Source organism: Mesoplodon mirus (assembly GCF_964341445.2).
Source record: "Mesoplodon mirus genome assembly, chromosome: 9".
NCBI classification, from domain to species: Eukaryota; Metazoa; Chordata; class Mammalia; order Artiodactyla; family Ziphiidae; genus Mesoplodon; species Mesoplodon mirus.
Genome location: NC_138985.1, coordinates 27,779,453 through 27,807,346, shown reverse-complemented (window position 1 = coordinate 27,807,346; position 27,894 = coordinate 27,779,453).

The following is a 27,894-nucleotide window of genomic DNA, read 5'->3' as shown; positions in this document are numbered from 1 at the left end:
GTCAGTTTTCTCCCGCTGCACTCTCACATGTAATCAGTGTGGGCTTTTAGGTGTAATTTCAATCACTCGCTTACTATAATCATTGTGATGGTTAAGTTTATGTGTCAACTTGGCTAGGCCACAGAACCCAGATACCTGGTCAAACATCAGTCTCGATGATGCTATGAAGGTATTTTTTTCTAATCACTTTTTAAAAATGTTTTCTATTATCTCTTTTTTAAAGTTGTTGTTGAAATATAGTTGATTTAAAATGTGTTAGTTTCAGGTGTACAGCACAGTGATTCAGTTATACACACACACACACACACACACACATATGTATATACACACACATATATATATACATTTTTAGATTCTTTTCCATAATAGGTTATTCCAAGATATTGAGTATAGTTCCCTGTGCTATACTTGTTGGTTATCTTCTCCATATATAGTAGTGTGTGCATTTTAATCCCAAAATCCTAACTTACCCTTCCCTCTTTTCCTCTTTGGTAACTGTAAATTTGTTTTCTATGTCTGTGAGTCTGTTTCTGTTTTGTAAATAAGTTCATTTGTGTTAGTTTTTTTAGATTCCACATATAAGTGATATCATACAATATTTGTCTTTGTCTGACTATGAAGGTATTTTTTTAGATGAGATTAACATTTAAATCAGTAGTAGGGACTTCCCTGGTGGTCCAGTGGTTAGGACATCGCCTTCCAGTGTAGGGGGTGTGGGTTTGATCCCTGGTCGGGGAGCTAAGATCCCACATTCTTCGCAGCCAAAAAACCAAAACATAAAACAGAAGCAATATTGTAACGAAGTCAGTAAAGTCTTTAAAAATGGTCCACATCCCAAAGCAATATTGTAACAAAGTCAGTAAAGACTTTAAAAATGGTCCACATCCCTAGAGACTGTCATACAGAGTGAAGTAAGTCATAAAGAGAAAAACAAACACCGTATACTAACACATATATATGGAATCTAAAAAAAAAAAAAAAGAAAGAAAGAAAATGGTGCTGAAGAACCTACGGGCAGGACAGGAATAAAGACACAGACATAGAGAATGGACTTGAGGACACGGGGAGGGGGAAGGGTAAGCTGGGACGAAGTGAGAGAGTGGCATGGACATATATACACTACCAAATGTAAAATAGATAGCTAGTGGGAAGCAGCCACATAGCACAGGGAGATCAGCTCGGTGCTTTGTGACCACCTAGAGGGGTGGGATAGGGAGGGTGGGAGGGAGACGCAAGAGGGAGGAGATATGGGGATATATGTGTACATATAGCTGATTCACTTTATTATACAGCAGAAACTAACACACCATTGTAAAGCAGTTATACTCCAATAAAGATGTTTAAAAAAATGGTCCACATCAAAAAAATCTTTTTAAATAAATAAATCAGTAGTAGACTGAGTAAAGCAGATGACCCTCCATAATGTGCATGGGCCTCACCAATCAGTTGAAGGACTTAAAAGAAAAAGACTGAGGACCCCAGAGGAAGAAGGAATTCTGCTTCTAGACAGCCTCTAGACTGGAGCTGCAACATCAACTCTCCTCTGGGTCCCTAGCCTGTTGGCCTGCCCTGCAAAATGTGGTCTCTCTCTCTCTCTCTTTTATACACACACACACACACACACACACACACAAATATGCTCTTGTTTCTGTTTCTCTGGAGAAGCCTAATACAACCATGTACTTCTATGCCCATTTGAATAAGTACATCCTTTAGGATTCTAGGCTCTGTCTCTCAGTTGCTGAACCAAACCTCAGGAATCGAGGCCACCAGGCCTTCACATTCTTCAGCCCTGCAAGGATCTCAGTACACTAAGTCCCCTACATATGAACAAGTTCTGTTCTGATAGTGCGTTTGTAGGTCCAATTTGTTCATAAGTCCAACAAAGTTAGTCTAGGTACCCAACTAACAGAATCTGCTGTATAGTACTGTACTGTAATAGGTTTATAATACTTTTCACACAAATAATACATAAAAGACTAACAAGCACAAAAAAATAAAATATTTTTAATCTTACAGTACAGTACCTTGAAAAGTACAGTAGTGCAGTACAACAGCTGGCATCCAGGGGCACGTTTGGATCTTTGAAAGTTCGCACCTTGGAGATTTGGATTCAGGGGACTTACCGTATTTCCTGGTTGTCCTTCTGTGCATCTATACAGTCTGCAGCACTGAGTTCCCACACGTGCTTTTTCAAACCTCACCACTATTTTCAAAGCTCCGTTTCTAATCATCTCTGCTATAGATATTGACTGATGACTGGTCTTCTGCTTTACTGAGAACATAGAAATCAGGTTAGGAACTTTCTCTATTTCTTACCCACTGTAAAGTTTCTCTGTGTACATCTATCATTTGGTCTGGTGTTGGCGGCAAGGTAGGTCCAAGATGGATGATTTCCACTTTGGATTCCATCCTTTCACTCTTCCTCAAAGGGCCTTTTGTGCTCTATTAATGGCCCACGCTCCTCTACTGGTACCATTGCTACTGCCCTATTCTTGTTGGGCACACTCCATCCATACCATCCTAAACAACTTAACAAGACATCCCCCCCTCACCCACGTTCCCCTCTAGCTCCTACCATTTCTCCTCCTTTTATGGCTGTCTCCTCTTTTTCAACTCACAGTCACACAATGGTGCCCCAAATTTGCCTGCTACTCCCACTGTTTTACTGAAAATGCTCTTGGCGAAGTCACCTTCCAGCTGCTAAATTCAGAGAAAATTTTCAGTCCTTCTCTGGCTCAGTATCTCTGCACTATTTTGCACTATTCATCAATTTCTTCATGAAATTGTCCTTCCACTTTTCCCCCTCCAAGACACCAGACTCTATTGATTCTCTCCTATCTATCTGGTCTCTCCTTCTCTCTTAGTTTAGTTTTTCCCTCCAAGACTCTGAGATGGGGGGGTGGGGGTGGAGGGAGAATGCAGGTTGTTTATTTGGGAAGTGATCCCAGGAAGTGCAAACAAGGAAATGGGGAAAGCGAAATAGGACAGGAAACAAGCCAATGAAAGATGTGTTAGTGGTCAGGTTGGGGCAGTGGGCACCATGGGCCTTGGGTGAACCCTGTGGAACACATGTCAGAATTGACCCACCAAGGATGGGAAGCTGGATTATTTCTCTACCTGAGTTCATTAAGTTCTCAGCACCTGTGAGATGCCCTGTGCTAGCTGAGTCAGTTCTTCTGGCACCAGAGAGGGCCCTCAGACAATGAAGCAAGAGGTGGGAAGAGGCCAGCTCAACAGGAAAATGAACTCAGGTGTGGGTGGGCAGGGGAAGAGGTGGCATCAACAGCTTCAGAATCCTTTGTGAGCTCTTCTTTCTCTTCCCTCCCTTAAAATACTGGTTTGCTAGTGTTTTGTCCTTGCTCCATTTCCTTCTCTGTCTCTACATGTATCTCCCAGGAGTGCTTATCCACTTTCATGCCTTCAATCACCTCTTGATTCTGAAGTATATATTGGGTTGGCCAGAAGATTCGTTCGGTTTTTTCTGTCACATAGCTCTCATAGCACTTAGTTGTCTTTAACTTCATTTGAAACAATTTTGTTAGATTGTATGTGACAGCTGTCATATCAGCATGCATTTAAAAAAAGACGTATCAAAATTGGTGAATTTTTGTGTAGCCATTTTAATATTGAAGATGGAAGAGAAAAAGCAACATTTTCTGCATATTATGCTTTACTATTTCAAGAGGGTAAAAATGCAACTGAAATACACAAAAAGATTTGTGCAGTGCATGGAGAAGGTGCTGTGACTGATGGAAAATGTCAAAAGTGGTTTGCAAAGATACGTGCTGGAGATTTCTCACTGGATAGTGCTCCATGGCCGGGGAGACCAGTTGAAGTTGATAGTGATCAAATCAAAACAATAATTAAGAACAATCAACGTTATACCACGTGGGAGATAGCCGACATACTCAAAATATCCAAATCAAGTGTTGAAAATCATTTGCACCACTTGGTTATGTTCATCACTTTGATGTTTGGGTTCCACATAAATTAAGCAAAAAAAAAACCTTCTTGACCATATTTCCACATGCGATTCTCTACTTAAACATAATGAAAACATTCCGTTTTTAAAACAAATTGCGATGGGTGATGAAAAGTGGATACTGTACAACAATGTGGAATGGAGGAGATCGTGGGGCAAGTAAAATGAACCACCAACCGCACCAAAGGCCGGTCTTCATCCAAAGAAGGTGATGTTGTGTATATGGTGGGATTGGAAGGGAGTCCTCTGTTACGAGCTCCTTCTGGAAAACCAAATGATTAATTCCAAAAAATACCGCTCCCAAGTAGACCAACTGAAAGCAACACTCAATGAAAAGTGTCCGGAATTAGTCAACAGAAAATGCATAATTTTCCATCAGGATAACGCCAAGAGTGCATGTTTTTCTGATGACTGGGCATAAACTGTTACAGCTTGGCTGGGAAGTTCTGATTCATCTGCCATATTCAGCAGACATTGCCCCTTCAGACTTCCATTTATTTCAGTCTTTACAAAATTCTCTTAATGTAAAAAATTTCAATTCCCTGGAAGACTATAAAAGGCACCTGGAACAGTTCTTTGCTCAAAAAGATAAAAAGTTTTGGGAAGATGGAATTGTGAAGTTGCCTGAAAAATGGCAGAAGGTAGTGGAACAAAAGGGTGAATATGTTGTTCAATAAAGTTCTTGGTGAAAATGAAAAATGTGTCTTTTATTTTTACTTGAAAAACTGAAAGCACTTTTCAGCCCACCCAATATTTTCTGCCCAGACTTATCCCTTGAATTCTAGGCGTATATATCCAGTTGGCTCTGGCAGTCTCCTCCTGTGTGTCCCCTGGGCATCTCACCCTACACAAGGTTGAATCCATCATGTCCACAGATGCTCCCTCTTCACCCCTAGACTCCAAATTCACTCCTGCTCCGTGATTCTCTCTTGGAGAATGGCACAACTAGGTACCCAGTTGCCAAAGTGAGAAAACCTAGAGAGAAGCCATTCTTGAAGCCACCACACTCTCTGTTAGCATCATATCCATTGCTGAGTTTGTATCAAGGTCAGCTGTCCTTAGCCCGACCCCACCTCTCCACTCCCACAGGCATTAGTTCAAGCTCTTATCAATAATGCTCCCTCCTCAGTAGGTCTCCCTCCTGCAGTCTTACTCTCTCCCACACAAATATGACTTTTCTCCCATGCAGGTTGTAATGTACTTAAAAGTAAAGAACTGAACTGACACCTCACATATATGATACATTTTGCAGTTTAGAAATACTTTCAATTCCCTTTTCCGCTTCCCTTCCTCTCTGCCACCAATGATCAAGGCCAGGTCCAGAGTTATTTAGCAAAGTCTATGATAGTGAAGTTGCACTCGGAACCCAGATTCCATTCTCCTATCACAATCCCAGGTGACCTGACCCCAAACATGGAAAGAGCACATTTACCGAATCCTCAAACAGACTGAAAGTATGAGGGCAATGCCATCAATACTTACAGAAGTTTGGGGATTGTTTATTCCTGTTTTGATTCCAAAAAGGATTTGAGGAAAATTATGGAATTATTCCTTTTGTAGGAGAACAATAAATAGCAAATGTTAAAAGATAAGACACAGAGTCTCGTGACTGATCTACCAAGATTAAATGAAATCAGTGACGTGAGCATTGCGGTTATGGACAGAGCTGGCTCTGCCCTCACTCCACGCATTACCTGGATGTGTTTCCTATCTTAATAGCTAGCTTAACGTTTATAAAATGAAATGGAAAACAGACTGAGTCCATAAATCCAGGTGAACCAAATGAATTCCTAGGGGGAAGTGCACTCCACTTGTAAATAATTCTCATTTATATCTTGTAACTTGGAAAGGCTGAAACCCACAATCATTAAAATGACATTTCCTGTATTTTTATCATTTTAGTAGGAATGTCAGTAATCACCATATTAAAGATCCCTAGAGGAGAGGATTAGTAGGAGGATAGACAGATCCTACAATATTCAGGAAGCATAAATCCAGAATGCAGCTTTATAACCTTAATGCTAAGGAGAACACTCTTTGGAAAACTCAAGGTTTCTTGTTTAATTATTTTGAGAAATTGGACAAGCCTCTCACTATATTTATAAAATTCAACTAACGTTTTAAAGAAAATAACTGAAGACATTGTTAGAGCAGGGCATCTAATTTCTCTCTATAAAAAAATTAAAGGTATTTAGTGGTTGTTAAACACATCTATGCACTCAGTAAATAGTAGGTCTCTTAGTGTTGTTATTAGATATCAGGTATGCAGTAAATGTCTGCCCACTGAATAAACCGTTTTTCCATACTAAAAATTCTAAGCGCTTCCCTGATTATAGTGGTTCCTTGGTCAGAAACATTCCACAGTTCCCTGTTGTTTAGATCAACATTGTCCAGTATGGTAGCCAAAAGCCACATGTGGTTATGAGTACTTGAAATGTGGCTAGTCTAGACTAAGATGTGCTGTAAATGTAAAAACACACTGGATCTTGAAGACTTAGTATAAGGGAAAGAATGTACAGAATTTATTAGTACTTGTTATACTAATTATCAATTGAAATAATATTTTACATATATTGAATTACATAACATATAATTCCTTTCAATTTATTTATTTTTTTACTTTTTGTTTTGTTTGGCTGCTAGATAATTTAAAACTAGTTTTGTGGCTTGGATTTGTGGCTCACAGTATATTTCTATTGGACAACACTGGTGTAGAGACCAAGCTCTCTTTTTTTCTCTATACTTAACTTCCAAACCTTATTTCCTGTTATGGTTTCCTTTTTGCTTTTCTCTTGCTCCTCCCTCCTCTTTTTTTTTTGTTCCTTTTAAGGACTAACCACACTTTAGGATTTTTTTTTTTTTTGCCATACGCGGGCCTCTCACTGTCGTGGCCTCTCCCGTTGTGGAGCACAGGCTCCGGATGCACAGGCTCAGTGGCCATGGCTCACAGGCCCAGCCGCTCCACGGCATGTGGGATCTTCCCGGACCTGGGCACGAACCCATGTCCCCCTGCATTGGCAGGCGGACCCCCAACCACTGCGCCACCATGGAAGCCCCCACACTTTAGGATTTAAAATCCTCCCTTCCTTATGAAGATTATCTGCTTCTCCTAGCCAGAAGCACCTTTTTCCTCCTCTAAACCCCTAAAACTCTTTACTTACAGATTTTTTATGGCAACAGTCAATTTCTGTTTGTATTATAGATTTTGTGCCTATGTATTATTTCCTCACTAAGTTGTGAGTCTTTGAAGAAAAGGGGCACTTTGAATTCTGTTTCAAATCCCTCAAACTGGGTAAAGGTATCAGGGTATCAGTCAGAAACCACACACGATGTTTTAACAGAAATTGTTTAATGTAGGGACCTGATTAAATAGGTATGGGAGACCTAAGAAGTGAAAAAGGGAATACCGAGGTGATGTAGAGGTAGTAACTGCAAGAAGCAGCTACCACCCTTAGGGCAGCGGGATCCAGGGAAGTGGCAGGATGATCAGAATCTAGGAGCTGGGAGAAGGGGCTGGGGAAGGTGGAAGTCAGACCTCTGAAGAGGTGGGCTCTCAAGCTGGTGCTTGGACGAGGGGCTTCATGGCGCTAGAGTTCTACCCTCTAATGAGAGGATGCTGCCCAGCTGGTGTTAGTACATAAGAGGAGGTGTGATGAGACTGGTTCTGGGAGTATAGAAAAGTCTAGAGATTGTAACTAACTGCTACTCGTTCTAACTGCTGCTTCCAAGATGAAGAGCCATTGCTGCAGTGACACTAATAGGAACGGCAGGAGATCGAAAGGTGCAAGATTCTCTCCCACTTTGGCCTTCCTACCTCCTCTAGGGCCCTATATTGATGGACCTTAATAGGAACCAACTGACAATGAAGAAATGTAGAATCCCAGTCTGGGATAAGAGCTTCTGGCATGTCTCCCAATGATCCCTGCATCTGGTGTTCATGCACCTGTATAATCCCCTCTCCTTGAGTGTGGGCTGGACCTAGTGACTTGCTAGAACTTGGCAAGAGGTACCCGATATCATTTCTGGTGTGACTTCCATCTATCTATTGTCTTCTTGGCTCTCATACTTTAATAAAGAAAACTGCCATGTGAGAGAAACCCATATGTTGAATAACAGGTTGGTTTCCAGCCAAGAGCAGGTGAGGACATAAGACCTGTGGTTCAATAGCCTGTGAGAAATGGAACCACTGAATGAGATTGGGATTGGACCATTCCCCAGGTGAGCCATGAGATGAGACCCCAGACCCTGAGCTAACACATTGCTAGCAGCTCTGTGAGGGACAGTGAAACATGCAGCTCAGCTATGCCCAGATTCTTGGTCCACAGAAATTAGGAGATAATAGATGTCTGTTATTTAAAACTGCTAAATTTTGAACTCATTTGTTACATGGCAACAGCTAACTAATACATAGCCCTAGAATCACAAAGTATTAAAAGATAGATTTGAAAATAAGAGATAATAGCTTAATAACTGGTAAAACTAGTATCTAGAATCTCTCTATATATACATACATACAGAGAGGGATAGATAGAGAGAGAGAGATATTTATCTAGCCATCTATAAAACAATCATTTAATCATCTATCTATATTTCTTTAAATTCATAAGTAATAAATACCAACGACCCAATAGAAAAATAGACAAAAGGGTGAACAAGCTCTTAACAAAAGAGGAAAAATATGACCAATAAGTATATGGCAAGAAACTCAATTTCAGTAATCAGACAAGTACAAATTAAAGCCACAGAGAGCAACAGTATTATATACTTACTGGTTGCAATAGATTTAAAAGATTGACAATACCAAGTGCTGGTGAGGTTGGGAAGCAATGGAAACTCTTATTCTTTGCTCGTGGGAGTGAATATTGGTCCAATATTGATGAATATTGGACCAATATTGATGAATATTGGAAAAGAAGTCAGTATTACTTAGAAAAGTAGAATGTTTGCACAGCAAACAACTCAGCAATTCTACCCTGAAGAATAGATCTTAGAGACACTCTTGGACTCATAGGCCAGAGACTACTCAAAATGTCCATGGAAACATGATTTATATTAGCCAATAGTTGAAAACCCAAATGATCATAATCAGAGGAATGGAGAAGTAACTTGTAGTATGTTCATATAGTGGAATAATATACATCAAAAATGAATGCATTACAACTATCCATATAAACATACATGAATCTTAGAATTATAATAATGAGCAAAAGAAGCCACAAACTAGTGCATACAGTATGATTCCATGTACGTTATATTCAAATCTGGCAAACCTAAACAAATATTGTTTAGAGATGCTTCCGTATACAGTAAAACTACTAAGTAAAACAAGGAAATGATCATTACAAAAGTAATGAAGGTGATGTGAATGTGATCTAGGAAGCCCCACAGAGAGTTTTAATCTCTTAACCTGGGTGATATCACATGGATATATTGACATAAGTATAATTCTTTAAAATACACAGATTATACATTTCATTTTCAAAAATTTATCTGAGGTTCCTTTAGAAAGAATCCTTTTAGATTCCTTTAGAATCCTTTTAGATTCCCCTTTGTTGTGTGTTAAATTTGAGGGAATTAAATGAAATATTACATATACATAAAAATATACATAAAAATAGCCTATGACTATCATTCCTGCATCCATCCATCATTTTATCTTTGAGAGATATCTAGAAAGATGTTCGCCAAATTTTGATTAGCATAAAGTTATTTTAGTACAATTAAAAACATTTCCAAATTATCACATTGATCAAGGATAGCAATAACAAAAGTTAATATTTGGATATTATGCTTGCAAGTTGCAGTCATAAAGTACTTTAAATATTTACATTTTGAGGGGCTACAGAGTGTTGAGAAAATTTGTATTCACACAATCTAGTAATGAAAATTGTACACTTTGCAACTGTTCACCTTCAATCTTGGAATGTTTTTCATTCAATTAAACAGTGATGGCAGAAGTAACTTTACTCTTTAGTCTTAGGAAAATCCAGTTAACTCTCCTGAATGGTAACAGGTAGGTAAATCTCGAAGTTGGGTTTTTAAAATGAAGGTTCTAAAAAAAAATTGAAAAATATTTAAAAAGTGAAACTTGAATCAAGTATTTGTGGAAGTACTTCTGTGGAACCTTACGGTTGGCAGAGATGCTACTTGAAAACTATCTTACTGGGCATTGTGACAGATTTTACTCTAAATATATGACAGCAATTTAGCAACACTTTTGTAAAGTTGGTCAACAGAGCCAGACAATTTAGATTAAAGCAAATGCTGTGTTCTTCTCTGGGCAACTAATTTAGTAATTAACTTAGTAAACAAAATGAAGCTGTTCATACAGGCACAGAATGTTTACCAAAGTTTAACACAGATCATTTCTGTAAGATAAGAATTTGGGTGATGTGTTGCTTTATTTTTGAAATTTTCTATATTGTTTGAAATGTATGTAACACACATGCATACTTTTTATAAAAGTAATAATGAAATTAGTAAAAACAAAGAAAGGAAAAAAGCACTTTTACTCATTGCCTCAATGGAGTCTCAGGATAACCATGTGAAACTTGCACTAGATAACCTAACTTGCCCAATGTCAGACAGAGACTGGCAGAATTAGAGGCCAGATCTGGAATTTCTTTGGCCACGTATCTGGACTCCAGTGCCTATGGTGTGAAGCTTGATGTCCTGCCCATAATCCTTACTCATGAAAAGTTCAGAGTCCTTCCACCCCCAGAAGACTTATAAAAGGCAGCAGTTCTGCTACTCACTTCAGTGACTCCATGGCTTAGCCATGTGACTCCAACCATTTGTTTTTACCTTGATGTCATCTAAACACTCCATAAACATTTAACGCTATGGCCAAGCACATGTGCACCAATTAATTCTCTGTCTGATCACTTCTTCCATTTCATCATGCGGGGAGGGTGACCTGTCAAGTCTGCAGCGCAGCCCTCTTAATGGATGATGTAATGGAAGCAAGGCACACCAGCCTTCTCATGTGACTTGAGTCAATCCGTCTCTTTCCCTCCATTCATTGCTGGCATCTCAACTCCCACAAGTGAAATCAGATTTTCCATGTTTGGACCAAATTTCTCAAATTTCCTACTGGCAGGGGGTAAAGTTCTAATTAGTTTACGTGTACCAGCTAATTAGGTAAGAGGTTATTTTGCTAAGAATCTCATGCAAGCCTTAACCTGGGGTCAATTTGACTGTATTTGAATCAGAAGCTGCATATTCATGTCCCTGCTCTAGTGACAAAATGACAGGACAATCATTTAGTTTAGAAGAAAGAGAAACAAATGGAAATTATGATTTTTCCTATGATTCAAACCAACTTCAGGCAAAATTGTGCAGAGGCCAGGTTGGTCCCAGGTCACACTAGTCTGCACTCCTGTGGATTTTCTCTTACCTAGAAAGTTCTCTCTTGCTTTTTTTTGTCTCTGAAGTTTCTCTTAGAAAATGAACTGATAAACTTATTCATTCTAAGGGATAAATGACTATTTCTCATGGAGATATCCTTACTTCATAATGGGATAAATCCTTTCGCCAAATGGATACATTTTTAATCTGTGATTCAGATTTGAGCCACATTAATAAAACAAAACTAGTTTCTAGGTAATTGTGAATTTCATGTATTTTCATATTATCATTTTCTATATGAAAGAAAATAAGAACATTCTACTTACTTTCTTACACAGGAAACCTTTGGACAAATGTTTTTAGAGCAGCTCCGAAATGACTTCACTGACCATGGATTTCATTAATTTGGTCCATGTCCTTATTAAGAACTAATTAATTACACATGCACACAGTTGTCTAAACAACCACAGACCATCAGTTCTGGAGGTGTTATTCATGTTCATCTGGCTCTATTTTCCTATCTCAGAGGAAGAAACTGATACCCATAAAAGCAAACTTGACAGACCCCAGAATGCTGCTGGTTAGTGGCCAAACAGGGATTAGAACCCAGGTTGGCCAAATAACAACTAAAATAAGGAGATGGACTATGCCAGTCTCTCCTTAGGGCACAGAGAAGGAGGGTCCATGTACACAGAAGTAGTGAGCTAAAGGGGAGAGCTGGATTCCACAGGAGAGTTTGATGCCTTAAACAGTTCAGAAGATTACTCTGTATCCTTTGTAGAAGTCTGACCCTGGTACTAAGCATCTAATACTAAAAAAGGAAGTGAGGCACATATTTAAAACTTGTGTTTCATTGGGTTCCATCAAGTGTTCAAAGGATCAGTGGTGCTGTGTTTATTCTGTCCAAAAGGGCAAGCATCACAGATGACCACTGTGTTTTTCTAGTGCAAATAGAAGTAAATCCCCAGGGACACAAAGCTGATCTTGGGTCTCCAGGATTTAAAAGAAACACGATGAAGATTTCCAGAAACACATAGTAATTTACCTTCTTTGCAAGAAATATTCCTTTTACTGGCTTCAAAGTTTGGTGGCTACTGAAAGAACAGGTGGGTAGACTTCTTTCACATACTTTTATGTAGATTCGTCTTTACTGTTTCGAAGTATTATCACATGTTCTCTTGTTGGAGTATAAAAGAAAGCAACACATACTGAAGCTGTTCAGATGAGCGCTTTATTCCAAAATGGGGTAAAGAATTGAGACATCCACCTCTTCATAAAATCTCCTGCACGATTAAACTTGTAGCAGGCCCATATGGTTCTAGCGTATTTGTCTTATTGGTAACCATATACTGTGTTATTCAGGATCATATTTTCTGTAACTGTGATTGGCTTTACGTGCAATGAAACATCTAAGTCCTGTTTCCCTATTTCCTGGACTGGTTCACACTTCATAGCCTTTATGGGGAAGCCTAATTCTTTAAGTTTCAGAATTTCTGGTGTTAAAAAAAGCTGCAATGTCCCCATCTAAGCTATATCAAGTGATTATTCTATATGAATAAGCACTTTAGGAAGGCAGAAACATTTTAAAGGTTAATATTAAAATAGAAATAATAAGAGCTAACACTGATACCTGAGTCAGCCAAGGCCCCATGCATAATTACGTTTGAGATTAAAACTCTTGCACTGGAAAGCAGTGAGGGTCTTTGTCTGGTTGGAGTTAATGATGTGGGCTAAGGGCGCCAGGGCTCCTGGCAGTTCCTTGTACATAGGATGACAATTGTTATTAGCAGAAGTGGTTTGCAGAAACTTCTCTCCTCCATTGGAAGAATAGAGAACGGATGTGGGAGGGGAGTGGGTCCCAAGGACTGAGTTCTGGAATTCATTCTCCTTAAAAATAGGTCAATTCTATTTTTCCTAGGAAGTCCCCTGGGCAAAGACCCCATCTCCTGCACTCTTTCGAATATAAATTGACCCTGACAGTAAAACAACTTCTAACTTTTGCAACTCCCTTTGGGGAAGGGCTTTAAATACATTTCACCCTGCAAGTTTAGAAATGACCTTGGTGCTCTGGGGAGCTTGGGCTCAAGGTTGTAACCTCTTTTGGGCCCTGGGGCTTAGAAATCCAGGGACCAAAAGACCCCAGAAAGTAGGCTCACTGGCCTGCATTACCTTTGCTGAGAGGGTTGAAAGTAGACACTTTCTTACTTCCCACAGAAGCAATGCTTTTCTTTCCCTGGGCCTAGTGTCTCACATACATGATGATATCCAGACAGTGCTAACCTCTGGACTCCACGAAAAGCCTTTTAACTAATCATTCTGCCCTCAATAGTCAAGTTGTCCAGAAGACGCAGATTGAACTGATCTGAATAACTTTGGTTTTTTGGTTTCTTTTGAAAATATTTTTTTTGTCTCTGTGGAAAATGAACTTTTTAAAATAGATTTTCCTTTATTGTTGAGAATTATGGGAATGGGAAAGAAAAAGAAATAAATTGTACTGATGAGTGTTAAGAATCTCAGAAACAAGACTGTATTGTTGAAAAATATTGCTTAATAAATGCAAATTGTCTTCTTATAATAAAAACTTGCCTCATGCCACACTTTGCAGTTGTGGTTATAACACTATGTTCAAATTTGATTATTTACAGAATCAAAGGACACATGTCAAATTCAGATTGGACAAAGGCCCTTCTGTTTGTGTTTTTAAACCAGATCAAAGGGGCCCCTTATTTAAAACAATGACTGTAATGCTCAGCTTGTGGCCAGACACTAGCGACCCAGCCTGTTGGGAAAAGAGAGAGAAATGGTCTTGAAACCTTTTGGTCTGTTTTTCAGACTTTCTTCCAGATAAAAGGAGGCTCACTTATGAGGTTCTCGCAGCCCAGTATGGCTAGGGTTGTTCTCCAGGGCTGGTTCACAGGGAACCTTGGGTGGGTGAGAAAACGTTCCACTCTCCTGAGCTTACCCCTTTTGTTTGGTTGGCCTGGGTCTGTATATAGAAGAGAATCTGTGTAGACATAAAGGCTAAGAGAAATGCTAAAATGTTTATTAAAAAAATCACCAACACTGGTATCCTACGAATTATATTAAATCCCTTTATGTACTAATCAAGTTGAAAGCCATAATCCTTGCCTTGAACATCTTAACATCTAAATATGCTACACTGGCAGAGTCAAAGTCAAAACTGAAAAAGAACTTTAAAAACTCCAGAAACCTACAAAATGACATTAGCAATGTGACAATCATGGATGATTGATGAATTTTAGTGAAAGTCATAGTAAAAGTCTAATTGACATATCTAGTCTGGGAATTCGTGGATATTAGGGAAGGAGATTTATTTTCCTGTATTACATCCTCTAGTAGAAATATTGAAAAGGAGATTCTGGGATCCATCACTAGGCCCATTAGGTACCAGGATTCATTCACTTATTTATTTGATAATATTGATTGAGTTCTTGCTATGTGCCAGATGCTGTTCTAGGGACTTGTGAACCAAACAAGACTCCCTGTTCTCGTGGCAATTATTCTAGTGAATATTGTGGGCCAGTTAGTAAAATAAATATATAAGTTATATAGTATGTTGGAAGAGGATAAGCACCATGAAAAAATAAAGTACGGAAATAGGAATGGGGAGTGTAACAGCATGGGGGCTGAGTATGCCAGGGCAGCCCTCATTGAGAGGGTGACAGTTGGGCAAAGACTTGAAAGAGGAGGGGAAATTCGCCATGCAGATGTCCAGGGGAAAGGCATTTCAGGGAGGAGGAACAGCCAGTGCCAATGTCCTCCAGTGGGAGCATACTGGGTGCTAGAGGAACATAAAGGGAATACGTGTAGGTGATAAGGTTGGAGGTAAAGGGGGAGCAGATTGTGAAGGACTTTGGAGCCATGGTAATGATGTTGACCCTGAAGACCATTTCACTGTCAGTGAAACGGGGCATGACATGATTTGACTCAGATTTAATGTGATTACTCTGGCTGGTTTTGAGAACAGATTGTGTGGGACAAGGGTGGAAGCAACAAAGCCAGTAAGGAACCTATAGCAATTGTCAGGGAGATCGATGATGGAGGCTGGGACCATGGTGAGGGCAATAGAGGTGGTGATCAAGAGTTATATTCTCAATATTTTGAAGGTAGAGACATGAGAAATTCCTGTGTGAATGGATGTGTGGAATTAGCAGAGTTGGTTCTAGGATTTAAAGGGCCAGAGGTTATACAATTTGAGGGCAGAGACTGGCATGATGCTCACCCATCCATGTGTCCCTCTTGAGTCCACAGGACTTCATTTTCCAATCTTCCTTGCAGTAATTTTGGACCGTGTGACTGTGTTACAGCCAATGGGAATGTGAAAGGAAGAGATGTGCTACTTCCTGTCTGAGGCAGTTGAGTAGGTGTGTACTCTTCACACTCTCTCTTGCCTGTGTAGCTGGAAGTGGAGGACTCTAAAATGCTAGAATTATAAAATGCAAGCAGCCTGAACTGCTGAATCACCACTTGGACAGTAAGCAGCATAGAAAGTCACCAGAGCCATGTCAGACTGTGATGTGAACAAGAAATAAACTTTTATTAGTAAGCACTTGAAATTTAGGGATTTATGATTTATTGCAGTATAGTAATGTCTTCTTTAGTAATAAAGTCCAAATCTGTAAAGATGTGAACACAATCTAATAAGGAGAAAATGTATACATATGTGTGTATGTATATACATAGATCTCCATAACCCTTGCTTTGTTGTTCATGGTTAACAAGAGGAAACAACTTTGACCCTAGCAATCTAGTGTCCCGCACATACTTCCTGACTGAATCCTAGAGGGCATGAAAAATGAAATATTGAAATCAGAAGAACAAAGATATTTTATAATTCCCTAAAGATTATACAAAGGTTGACCTAAAGAGCTCAAACCTTTTGAGGTAAAATGTTTTCTAAGTTGCAGCATGTAGGTATAGGATCAGTGCTGAGAGGGAGCAGAACATTGGGCTTGAGTGCAGGCAGGCAGGGAGGTACTAGTAACCCCTGAGCAAGTATGTCAGCCACCCCAAGAAATGGAGGCATCTGAATGTCTTGGAACCCCGATTCTGCCCTGCTCAGAGCTACCTGTGCAAGATAGTGGCCATAGATGAGTCCTTAAATGTAAATCACAATGTAGGTTCCACAGGACTCCACAGTTCCGACGGGCACAGCTAACTGGTTCATGGAAGGGTCACATGATCTAAAGGTGTTACAGCAGAAAGAACATGAGCTTTGGAATCAGATCATCTGGGTAATTCACCAACTAGCTCAAAGTCTTGGTTTCATTTTCTGTAGAAAGGGGCTAATACTTAGCACGTTACATGGTCCATGGTACAAGACCAAAAAATTAACAGCTATTGCTATTATCATCATCTTTTTCATCATTATTGTCAATTTTCATGTGCCAAAAGCTGGAAGTATTGATGTGAGAGATCGTCCCCATGGACTCTTTGATAAGCAAATTGTAGTAATGCTAGAGAACTAACACAAGAGTATTGATCAATAAACTCCTATGCTAATCACCCTGTGGTTGATGGATACAGCCTAACTGGTTATTGGGTGGACTTTTGCTCCGAACTCTGTTGCAGTCCTTACAAGTTCTAGCTTCTTGGCTGTGGTGAAGTTCCTTGAGTTCTAGCTGAGGTTTCTATCCTCATTTCCATATGTAAGTCTGCGGTATCCTCTCCCCCTGTTATGTGTAACCTCAAGGGAATCCCTGAGCTGACCTGTTCGCCAGAGCTTTGGGGCTATAGAGAATCCCCTTTACTGTTACAGAGTTGTTTCCTCACATATAAAATTAGAGCATTGTTCTAAGTACCTATTCCATTGGCACTGGCTGATATGACAGACATGTCCTGAGAGAGAGACAAAACCTTATAAACACAGCAGGGGGTGTATCTGGGTTTGATGCCACCACATTTACAGAGCAATCATCATCAGTCATCAGGGATAAAAAGCCACCTAATAATATTTATTAGCCATGGTGACAAAGAGTCCAATTTATGACTGGAATTAAGTTAGTCTTTCTGTGATCCTCAAAACGGTCAGCTCTCAGGAGTTATCTCTAAAGCCTAGTTCTTGGCTTACAAGGAAATCTAACTTGTCTTATAAGCCCATGGAGCAGGATGTCTCCTGAATATTTTAGCCTATGATCTGTCATAGAGATCACAACTTCACCATGAGAAAATCACTCCTTTTGGGTGTCTTTCCAGCCTTTAAGAGATTCTTTATAAGAACTCAGCAGAGAAGAGTAAAATGATTACCAGAATGGCATTGGTGTAACAGGAAAGGAAAGACACTTGAGGGAGTTAGATTGTTTAAGGCATTCGTATTTGCTATTATGTAACTAGCAACTTCCTCTGGATAATATTTTCCATTTGCTCCAAAGTTGCTCCTCTTGACCAAAGCAGAGTCATGCTACTAAAATTGCAGTAAATCATGGATTGCTAAGGAACACAGCTGGTCAGCCTCTTTCCCTTCCTGAAGCTACCATTTGATACCTGGCTGATCTAGCTTCTCTGCCTCAGATCTTTTAGACTGAGTCATTTCCATGGCTACTGATTTGCCAGGATTCCAGAGTCAAGTCCACTACTCCTAGGGTCATATGGATGGAATATAATCTGCGTGGCCTTAAATGGGGCTCAGTTTTAGGCAGTGGAGGCATTTTTAAAAATAATAAAATAATAAAAGATGAATAGAAATATAAAATATGAAAAATGATAAGATTATCTATTGTTAGACTAGAATAAGATAATGAAATATTACACGGTAGTGACAAATATTAACTGTTTCTTCTGAGATGGTCTTATCTTGGTATGCAGGGTCATCCTTAGGTATTTAGGAAGCTAATCTTGCAATTCTTTGACTTCCACTTATGATCTACAGCACAGTCAATAAACTTTTTCTCTGTGCCTCTGTCTCCCTACTTCTCCCAGTTTTCGGTTGAATTATTTCTACTTTGTCAAAACATATAACATTTACATAACATTCTTCCACTCTTCCTCCACCTTTGTTTTATTCTCAGCTCTATTCAATATATTTTATTCTCATCACCAGACTTTTTGCCAGTTTCTCCAGTCATCTCTTGGTTTAAATCCTTTAGTAGATTTTTCAGGAAGGGCCTATGAGTGCAGTATTCTCTGAGTTCTTGCAGATTAAAACTGTTTTTCTATAACCTTGGTACTTGAAGGAAAGCTTGAGTGGATTTAAGATCATTGAGCTTATGCTTTACCATCTTGAGTTTTTCAAAAATGTTGCTGTCTTGCATCCATGTTGCTGCCAAGAAGTCTGAGACTCACCTGATTTCTTCCCTTTGTAAGTGAGGTGGCCTTTTATGAATGAAGATTATTTTTAATAAAAAAATCTAAATTTTGTTTAATAAAATATAAAGTTTAAACACTTTACTAAAATACATTTTGTATTTGACAGTAATGAATACATTGTAGGCATTTTCAGTATGAAGATTCAATTCTATTATTTTTAGAAAGCTGCTTTGGATTTCAGTTCCCAGTATGCTCAAATTAAATGTATGTTGCATCTTCTTTGTAATTTTATTTCTCATTTTTTTTATATCTCTTTATGTGTTTTCTCAGCGATCCCTCTCTTCAATGTCTCCAATCACATTTTTATCCAAATCTCTTTTCCTTTGGGCACTTTATAATTTAGTGTTCATTTCTGGGATGATTGAAAAAATTCAATTACTTTACTGAGTTTGATCAACTCTTTTTTCTCATCTTTGTGGGTTTTTTGTTGTTTATTTCTTCACTGAGTTTTGAATCTCTGATTTGAGATATTCCTTCATTAAATAGATCATTAAACAAATTGTTGTATAATAATACTTAATTCTTGTTGGGATGCAGTGTTAAATTTCTTATCATTTTTCTTGGGTCAGCAATTATAGGTGTTTACTGTAGGCAAGGGAGAGGAAACTGGGTGGTTTACTAAGTTTCTTGGTCTAAAAGTCTGTTGGTACAGTAAAATGATATTTCTTTAGTAAATGATGGCTTTTGGGTGAAGGGGTGGGAAATTCAGTGTGTTTCCTTGTTTTTACTTTGATTTTTCTTTTCCAGCAATTGCCTTTTTCTTATCCTTCACCACCATGTCCCTAAGCATTACCACCCCTTCCAAATCTCCTTGCCTCCCAGAATCTGTGCCTTTCCAAGACTGCTGCCTCTGGTCAAATGTACCTGCAAGCACCTTCCTTTCAGATCCTTAGTGGTCATGACTCTGTTTTACCACCACTGATCAGAAATGCTTTACTATTTTTCCACTCAGTGTGGACTCTTTGCGGGGTGATTGTGTCTATATTCTGCCATTGACAGGCTCTTATCTCCCTGTAGTGGATTGAATGTTTGTGTCCTCCCCAAATTCATATGTGGGAAGTCCTAAGCCACGATGTGATGGTATTAGAAGGTGGAGACTTTGGGAAGTGCTTAGGTCATGAGGGTGGAGCTCTCATGAATGGGATGAGTGCCCTATTAAAAGTGACAGTAGAGAACTCCCTTGCCCCTTCAACCGTGTAAGAACACAAGGAGCAGACAGCCATCTTTAAACATGAAGCAGGCCCGCACTGGACACAGAATCTGCTGACACCTTGATCTTGGACTTCTCAGCCTCCAGAACTGTGGGAAACAAATCTCTGTTGTTCATAAGCCATCCAGTCTATGGTATTTTGTTACAGCAGCCTGAATGGACTAAGACACTCTCTTTCCTGGTTTCTGCTGTCCGTCCCTGCCTGACTCTCCACTCCACTGTGGGCTTCAGAAACTAGCTCATATGGTCCAAAATGTTTATTTGCCCATTTTCATAAAAGTAAAGTTTGTAGTAGTCTCGGTCTTATGTAAGTATAGGCAAAGGAGTAAGTATAGGTAACTTGATTTGTCTCCTTTTTAAACTCTATGATTTTGTAGTGTTGTAAGATTTGGCTTTAGAGGGCTTCCATTATCCCACGAACCTTTAGAGGGCTTCCATTATCCCGAGAATAGCCTTGGTTCTAGAGGCCTTATTAAAAAGGGAGAAGGCATAGAGAAGTGGATACTTTTATTTAGTGCCTGTTATGTCTGTCATTTATTAACCACTTCCCAAGTGTGGGTAAGGTCTGGTCCATGATGTCTGTTTATTAAATTTTGATGAATTAAAGTGCAGCAGGCACTTTATATATTAATATATAAATATATTATATCTGATTCTATATGGTGGGTGTTATTATCACCAGTTAATAGAGGAGGAATCAAAGGTAAAGAGGAGTGAATACTTTCCTCTTGGTTACACAGCTAGTAAGTAATAGAGCCAGAGTTTGAGTTCAGATCTCTCTGACCCCAAACTGCACATCCTTTCATTCTTACTAGGCTGCCTTAAGGGTCTTAGGAAAGAAATGCTGAATAAAAATTAGGAAGAGAGCCCTGAGAATGCAGAGAAAGGAGAAAAAAGGGACTAGATGAAAAGGAACAAGAGTGTTCAAATGAACAACACAGATACAATGAATCAGGAGGTAATTATCCTTTTCTACATCTTAACTTCTTAGTTATGCCAGAAAAGCGGACTCTGCAGAAAGGGTGGAGTTGCAGCTGCATCATCTGTTGATGTGGTCACATACTAAGTCAATCCCATTTAAAGTCTGTAAACTTCTAGATTGCTTCATCTCATGTGTCTCAGAGGAAACATAACTCCTGAGAAGACCATATCGAAGGTAGAGCAAGAGCAGGAGGGAAAGGCATGAAAATCTCAGAGGACAAAGTTCTCAGAAGGCATGTCGAGCTGGAAGCCAGATGGAATGAAACTGAAGTTGCAGTATCTTATCTTTGCTACATGCTTTACAGTTTACAAAGCATTCTCGCATAAATCATTGCTGTCCACACATCTCTGAAGGAGGTGGGGAAAATGTTATTAACATAATTTTAAATACAGTGGGGCTAAAGTTTAGAGAAGTCAGGTATCTTATCCAAAGGTCCCAAAGTAGAAGGCAAATCTGGGGCTAGAATTTAGATGTTCTGCTCCCCCAAGCAGACCTTTTCCCACAGGGAAATATATTTACATACAGAGCAATGAAAGGATTTATTGTCACTTTAGTTAACAAACTTGATTTTTAAAAAATGCGGTGAGTCTATCTGGCCCTCTCCTTTGGGTGACCAATCTTCCCTCTTGCTTGAAAGAGACTTGATCCCTCCTTGCACTGTGTAAGATTAACAAGTTCCTGAAATAAGACAAAAAGTACTTTCCAAAAGAACAACAATAAATAGATTATCCTTGTTTTCACTCTGGAAACTGACAATGTCAATATGATTTGATTTGTTGGTTTTATTATAAACACTGATCTCTGGGATAATGAAGAGAGCAAATCTAAACATATCAAGAGTTTTTTGATTTATAGCCATCTGGGTACTAGTCCAACTGTTTGCTTCCAGTATAACGATCAGCCATTTTTCTAGAATACAAGACTCTGGAAGTCAAATAGGGGTCAAAATAGCATGGCAGAGTAGTACATTTCTACCGCTCTCATCTACTGCTATTGTAGGATTTTAACATGCTCCTCTAAGACCCCAGACCTCTAGTCTTTATAGTTTTGATAATATCGTTGGTGTACCCACAAATGCATCCTCTAAGCTATCGCATGGATAGCTTTTTTACTTCGTATTTTTTTGACATCCACTCTTAGGGCCTCTGATCCCTGTGAAGCAGCTAACGTCCACCAGGGGCGCTAGACTTTGGATGCTGGACAAAGGTGTCACAGCTTTTGGTGATATTTGCCGGTGTTTGAGTTTCAGTGACTCATGCTTGCTCTCCAGGGCACTGGTGTCTGTCCCGCCCGAGGGGCTGCCAAGAACTCCAAAGAATACAACAAACCAATATGGATGAGTCCATCTCCCTGAACTTTTTGCTACCAGATTCCAAAGCAGGTCTTCCCGAGGCTTCCAAAGTCTTCTAGACACTCAACGGACACAGTTCTTTCTGTTTTCACTCACAGGTACATCCCAGAGTAGACCCATTCATGCTCTAATCACCCACTGATGAGGAAGCACTGCTCTCATTTACACCCCCTCCTTCTCCACGGTCAGTCCTCTGCCAGGAAGCTCCTCCGACCCTCATGCAAACACCCTCATGGAGTCCACTTCTCAGCCTGCTCTATTTTTCTCCTCTTTTCAAAGGAGCCTTTGAATTGAAACTTTTTTTAAAAGTCAAATGTATACAAATGTATGCTCCTTTTCAGTAACTTCCTATTAATCACTGTGAAGTTATCCAAGTTATCATTATTTATCCCCCTCAGTTATTAAAAAAATTAAGTTTTAACTACCCCTGAAATTTAGCCTAGGGACTTCAGTGGTTAGTGTATGACTCCACTAGGGGAACAAAAGGCACCTTTCCAATTAAAGTTAATAGTGGGATAACTTCAGACACACAAAGGGAAAAAAAGGCAGGTACGAGTCATGTTGAGTTCAAAGGGAAAGCGTTAAGGTGGAATCACGGAGCATCATGGGAAGGGCTATTCAAGCCGCCATGTCAAAAAGGCTGATTAACAGCAGTCCCCAGTCAGCCTCATCACCAGGGAGTCTTACTGATAAAATTATCTCCCCTCCAGAGAGAATCTCCCTGAACCAAATAAATGTTTCACTTCTGAATAGGATTCATGAAAAGGCAGGGGGATGGTAGTGGCAGGAAGAAAGAACCACATTCACAGAATGATCTGAAATGTGTCACCTGATATTGCATCCTCAGTGAAATCAAAATTTATACTTACGTCATTAGTGTGCCAACATTTCAAGTGTCTCTTTACAGACGCATAATTAATAGTGCTACAATACGGGGAGCAGCTATTCTAGATTACTTAAAATATTATTTGATTGTCTCTCAACTTCTGAGTTAATATTTTCAATAAACATGTTGGTAAATCCTGCTAGGTATGAAGCTTTGAACAGCTTGATTTTTTTGGTAGTAATTTGACAGTCTTTTGAATTTCTTATTGTAAATGTTTCTTCTCCCTTGGATCTACTTATTTTAATACCTTTGTGTTGCCTTATTTCTTTTAAGCAAGAAAGAAACAAGCAAGCAGTGTGCAGTATATATAGGAAATGATGCAAACCACAGGGAAATAATGTACAGTCAGGAAGAAGGGTATTCATGCGTGCCATAGGAGCACGTTATTTAAAGGGGTGATATGTTGTTCCTGCATACTATAAATATGTCATCACTTTCATGAAATGATAATGAGGTACTTGTGACTGCATATTCATTACCATGGAAACAAACCATGACGTCATAAGCACAAATGATTGACATAATTCTGGATGGCAGCTGGATGAGGAAGGAAGAAATCTCACATAGATCTAATTATTTCTGACGGCAACAGCTGAAATAACACTTTACAAAATTAAATGCCGTAAAATGATTTAGAACAAACTATAATGATAGTCAATGGCTACAGCTAAAATAAAGGACCTTCTCAAGTCTTTACCAAGTATGAAATTCCTCTACAAAGAAGGACCATCTTACACAAACAGAGTTTTGGCCAAGATATCCAATTAAAAAGCTGCAAATGATCTTGTGGGACGTTTTGGGGTTGTCCAGAGAAACAGCTGGAAGCTTTGGGTAGGAGCTGGGAAGATTGCTGTAAGTAAGCAGGGAGGAGAACAGATGATCTCAGTCAAAGCAAAGAGAGTTGCAGGAGTGCAGGGGTGGTCAGTGCAGCCGGTGCTGCACAGAGAAGTAGGTCATAGAAACACGTAGGACCTGGCTAAAGGAAGAATGTGCCGCAGTAGGGTAGTTGGAGTAGAGGAAAAGGAGAATGAGAGGGTGAAAAGGAAGTGCGTACAGACCTCAGCCGGGACCTCATCTCCTTTTGGTGTCTAAGAGTACACTTTGAACATTGATGTTGGAATTTTCTAGATTCTTAGCCCCATCTTCTTAGTGCAAGCTCTTTCTGCCTCTCCTCAAAATCTTCATCCCTCATTTCTCAGAGTTTCAGAGAGAGGGTCAAATGGGCTCAGACATAAATGTGCTCATGAGCTTCTAGAAACTCCAGATGGCTTGTGGGATTGCTTCTGCAAATTATTGGAGGGAAGAATTGGTACTAAGAAGCAGCAAGGTTGGCCTTGCCTTAGTGTGAGAGTAGCGGCCCGTCTGTTCCCGCCAGGTCTCCCACTCTCTATGGGCATGAAGCCGTGCCCCTGTCTCTCCACAGCCCTCAGGGGTGCAATACTGCAGGCACAGCCAGGTGGCAGGGAGGAAAGGGGCCCCGCCTATGCTCAGGAACTCACAAAACCGCTTCGAAAAACACGGACTTATACCCACTTTCCAAGATGCTCAAAATAGCCCAAAGTAGGGAAAGATATTATGTCATCTTAACATTATCCTGCTTCTTCCCTCCTGTCTCTCTGGCACCCATGTACAGACCTCTCCCCATGGACTTCAGGAAGAAACATCCGTTGTGCACATCAACTCATGTGTAGAGACCCAGGCTCGGGGGAATGAGGGTGGAGGAGTGGCAGGTGACCCTGGACCCGCAAACCCAACCTCTGTTTAAGCATAGCTGCCTCCATGGCTACTTCAGTGTTTCACGCTTCATCATCAAAGCAACTGATGCTTTCCCTAGCTCCAAATCCTCATGTGAAATTTTCTGTTCTCTCTAATTCTATCCCCAGTCTTCGATCAAAGTGATGGTCTTCATTCCTGGAAAGCAGAATATTTTTCTTTCTTGGTCCTTTATTAAGGCAGCCACCTGGACCATGAATGCTGGCCCTGGATGCTGCCTACCTATATTTTGCTAAATAGTTCTTTTGTAGCTCAGAACACAAAATAACCTTCTTACTTTCTCTGAACCTAGTGCTCTCACAGATTTCTTCACTCTCCCTCTGATCTCCCGGTTTTCTAAAGATGGCTCAACTAGATGAAAAATCACCTACCTCAACCTTGATATTAGGAATGTATCTTGGGTTTTTTAACCTGGAACCAATGTGTCCCGCCCCCTGGGGGAGGCTTGTATCCCAGTTCCCATCCCACATCATTTCCGCTCAAGTCAATGTGACTATAGCGTTACTTCAACATGTCACAGCTGACGTTTTACCCTCTGTCGGGTACCTTCCAATGCATCTTATGTTTGGAAGTTTTCGCCCTGTCCCCAAGTTCTTCCTAGACAAAGGATTTTTTTACATGGATTTCATAGATTTGCTTAAAGTCATAAAACCCTTTGAGAATTATGAATGATCTTCTCAGAAAAATGTGCATATTCTCATAGTCATATAATACTGCATTTGATTTTACAAATTCCTGAAGTCCTTCCTTGCTCTACAGGTTAATCACCCCTGAATGGTCCTTTTCAGGATTTAGGGGTTAAATTAGCCTTCTCTGCTGCTGGCCTACCAAAACCACTGCTCATTCAGGAGCAATGGTAGGTACTGAGACAGACCCTCCTTTACATCATTGGATCAACAAAACACCCCTGGACCAAATGTCAGTGAAAAGGAAGAGAAATGATCAAGTTGATACATTGGATTATCTTAATGATTTGATTGTAGCTGATAATAACTATTTTGCACAAATGAACTTGCCTTTAGTAAGGTGTTTAGTAAAAATGAGTAAATAAAAATGTGGCTACATTTCCATAAGTTGAAATTTCAAACACATGGGCATAATGGGAGCCATGTTCAAGTAGCATTTTCATAGGCTGATAGCTCTCAGCAAGGTTTTAGACTCAATACAAATGTTACAGTATCTGTGGAATCGTAATTGATGAGTTTGCTAGTTCTTCTTCCTTGCAGGGATCCTTGGGTATCTTTTTTCACTTGGCACTTGGAGCGAACTCATCTTACAGTTACACTCATGAACACCTGTATTTAAGGAAGTCAAATTCTAGTGTGCATTGCTCGAACCTCATACTATGAGCCCCATTGGGTTTGGTTTGTGAATTCTGGCCCAAGCAGTCAAGTACAGATTGAGTACAGAATGGATGGAAGTAAAGTGCTATTGGATATTCCTCCTTTCTGAGTCATTTCTGGGAATAAACTCTAAACATTTATTTAATGTCTGTTTCCCCAATAGCAATTCAAAACGAATCTATGAACCCTAAGTAGTGGTATTTATTGGTGAGTTTGGGAGACGAGCCTCATCTTGTTTAGGTTGACATTTTCCTCAAAAGGGCATATGTTATAGGAAAAGTCTATTGTTCCCTCTCTGGACCCTAATTATAGAAAAGTCAGTGGCCCAGCCATTGAATTCATCTTCCCCAGGGGCCTCAACAGAGGGCTGGCTTCCAGCCTGAGACTATGGGGTGGAAATTTCAGGAGTTTCTTAACTGTTTTCCCTGCTTCTTGTGGCTGGTAGGCTGGGTTTCGTGGAAGCACAGTGTGCTGGGTGGGTTCTTAAGACACAGTTGTCCAACCCCTCATTTTACAGCTGAGAAAACAGAGGCTCAGTGGAGTTCAACAACTTGTCTAAAATTACTTCGTTCTGCCTGAATCACACGCTCAGTGCTCAGAGCCTCTCCTCTTCTGTTCCTCTCCCTCCAGGCTTGCTCAATATGCCCCCAGCCCACACTCAACACACACAAGCAAATCAAAACCCCGCTTTCCTTTTACAACATCTCTTTCATAGCATGAGTAGAGTCTTCATCACAGAGAATTTACTCCATGTCTGCAGAGCAAAGATATTCTCTGATAAACTAAATTTATATTTTATCTTTGGAATTTAAAAAATATTTATTGAAGTATAGTTGCTTTACAATGTTATGTTTAATTTCTGCTGTGTAGCAAAGTGACTCAGTTATATATATATACATATGTGTACATATATATATATTCTTTTACATATTCTCTTCCACTATGGCTTATCACAGGATATTGCATATAGTTGCCCATGCTCTACAGTAGGACCTTATTGTTTAGCCATCCTATATATATAATAGTTGGCATCTGCTAATCCCACTCCCACTCCTTCCCTCCCCTACACCCCCGCCCCAGCTGACAACCACAAGTCTGTTCTCTATATCGGTTAGTCTGTTTTTGTTTCGTAGTGGCATTTTTGTTGTTGTTATTTTTCTATTTGTATAAGTGTCGGAATAAACGGCATGGTAGCTTTAAGGAACCAAGTCAAGAGTACTTCAATAACAATCAAATAAAAAATTAAAAATCTGTAGTTTTCGACCATCATCATTACTAAACAAGTCCATAGGCAGAGTCCTATGAATAATTATATTGTGTCTGCAAGGTTAACTAAGTGTTAGGTGAGCAAAATCACCCAGAAAAGCCTTTCACAGGCTGCCAAAGCCAGCAGGGCACCAGCGGACATGTGCGGCTCTCCTTTGGAAACTATGTTTCAGACAGTGATGAAAATGTACACCACACAAACCACTTGGTTTCTAAGAGAACACATTTTGAAAAACCATGTTTTGGAAGAAAGCCTCAATTTTCCATTTCACAACAAAACTCCCCCCCAAAATTTTCTAAAATTGTAAGGAATACTGAGGAGAGCATGAGTAGAGAAGGCTTGAAAAAAGAAAATAAAAACCCAGTTTAATCATGAAAGATTTGATTGCCCAACAAACAGAACTGGTGTTCTAAAGTGGTCTTAT